The sequence below is a fragment of the Kryptolebias marmoratus genome, linkage group LG13, assembly GCF_001649575.2.
Source record: "Kryptolebias marmoratus isolate JLee-2015 linkage group LG13, ASM164957v2, whole genome shotgun sequence".
Taxonomy (NCBI): Eukaryota; Metazoa; Chordata; class Actinopteri; order Cyprinodontiformes; family Rivulidae; genus Kryptolebias; species Kryptolebias marmoratus.
In genome coordinates this window covers 24,413,190-24,415,435 of record NC_051442.1, presented here as the reverse complement: position 1 = coordinate 24,415,435, position 2,246 = coordinate 24,413,190, and positions in this window count along the sequence as shown.

Below are 2,246 nucleotides of genomic sequence, written 5' to 3'. Positions count from 1 at the left end.
ACTAATTGGTTAAAGTTACAATCATTTTGACTGCTCAGGTAAAAACTTCAAAGTGTTAACTTCACATGGAGCCTAATCTTTAGTTTGAACCACAAAAGGCTGAAGAATAGCATCTAATTTAATTTGGGTACGTCTTTTCCAGGCTTCTTGAGCTTTTTGAGGTCGAGTGGTAAGGGGTTAATCCCAAGTACCCCAACATCCTGCTCTCCGTTTAGTATAAGTTTGAACTATACCTACCCTACTGCAAACTTTCTAATCTGTTCCAAATAAGTTTCTGGACTGCAACCCTCATGTTAAAATGTGAAATTTGTACTAATATTGTTTTTCTCCTTCCAGTTACAAGAGTCACATGTTTCATCTCCTAATGTTTGTAATTGTCTGTATATTTTCTGTTTTGCTTTCATTCATTTGCATATCACATGACTGATGAAACAGTATGAGCATTATCCTGCCATCAGGCTGCAGGTGTATCAATATATGTGTTTACAGTGCCAATAACCATGATTCATTGAGATTAACTTCATGTGAGAAGACTTATTTTAATCACTCATCGAGTCTGCTTTCCCTTTTGTAAACTAAATTTAATTTTGAGGCAGAAAAGGAATGCAAAGATCAAATTACGTTAGTTTCTCCTTAAGTGTCAACAAAAATGCCCCTCTGAAGAGGAGTATTGCTCATTGGCTGAATGACCACCAAAACGTCCTGCCTTCTTTTGAAAACCGCGGCTCTGATTGGACTGTAAGCGTGCAAAGGCCAACCCCCAGCCTTGTTTAAAAAGTTGCCTAGTTTCTGCTTTCTAGAGTTCAGTTCTGCTTCCCCCATTCCTGCTCCCCGATTCTTCTTTGTTTTCGTTCTCTGTGCGTTTTCCTCGTCCCGTCTACTTTTACTTTTAGACTTCTTGTTTTCCGCGTTGCTGACTTCATCATAGTTTTTTTTTTAACCAAATTTTTATCGTTAACAAGTTCTTAGTTTATTTGAGCGGTCAACATCAACGCTAATTTAGTAAATGAGTGAAATAAGTAACAGTCCGAGTCTTTATTAAATTCCCCTGCGTCGTCTTCGTGAGACCGACTCTTTATCCACCCTGACCATCAAACCAGCTATGAGCGGCTATCCCAGAGTCGTTCACCTGCCTGCTAAAGACGAACTGCCGACTGTTTGGACCAACAGAACCGGCCGAAGGTTCGCTCAGCTCCTGCTGACGGAAAGTGCCCTGGAGATGAGCCTTCTCGGTCACCTTCCTCCCGCCGTGGCCTAAAAGTTCCCGACTGGTACAGAGACAGCGGCCAGACGGATCCTTCTCTTGGTAGGACAAAGTCTTTGAACCGTTTGCTGGCTAACTTCTGGTGGTGCTCTGTGGCTGGTCGATAAGAGTTAGTTTCACTCAGGTGGCCAAATTAACAATAATAATGGTCATTTCCATTACGCAAAGTTAATTTCTCAAACCCACTCTACCTCAAAATCTCAACCACCTAGATTTGATCAGACTTTTTGTTTAACCTACATGCCATTATAACGCCTCGATCAGTATCTTATTACCATATTCAAACACGCAATATTTTCATAACCTGCCAGAACTTGTGTTATATTTGTCTGTTCAACAAACGTCACATAAATAGTGCAAAACGTAATTCAGTGTGTGTGTGTTTTGATATGATTATAATTTTTAATCCGAAGTGAAGAACTCGTGATTTAGGGTAGTTAAATGTTGAGACTGATAACAACCCCTCCCTGGGCTGCCACCTTATCGTGGTGAAGGACTTTGAGTGTCCCAATGATCTTAGGAGCTATGCTGTCAGAGGCTTCATGCCCCTAGTAGGGTCACCCAAGGCAGACAGGTCCTAGGTGAGGGGCCAGACGAAGTGCATCCCAAAAGACAGTGTTCCCTCGCCCGGACGCGGATCACTGGGGCCCCACTCTGGAGCCAGGCCTGGAGGTGGGGCACGTTGGTGAGAAGAGGATATGTGAGTCCCCCTTCCCATGGGCTCACCACCTATGGGAGGGGCCAAAGGGGTCCGGTGCAATGTGGGATGGGTGGTGGCCGAAGGCGGGGACCTTGGCAGTCTGATCCTCGGCTACAGAAGCTGGCTCTTGGGACGTGGAATGTCACCTCTCTGGTGGGGAAGGAGCCTGAGCTGGTGTGTGAGGTTGAGAGGTTCCGGCTAGAAATAGTCGGGTTCACCTCAACGCACGGCTCTGGCTCTGGAACCAGTCTCCTTGAGATGGGTTGGACACTCTTTCACTCT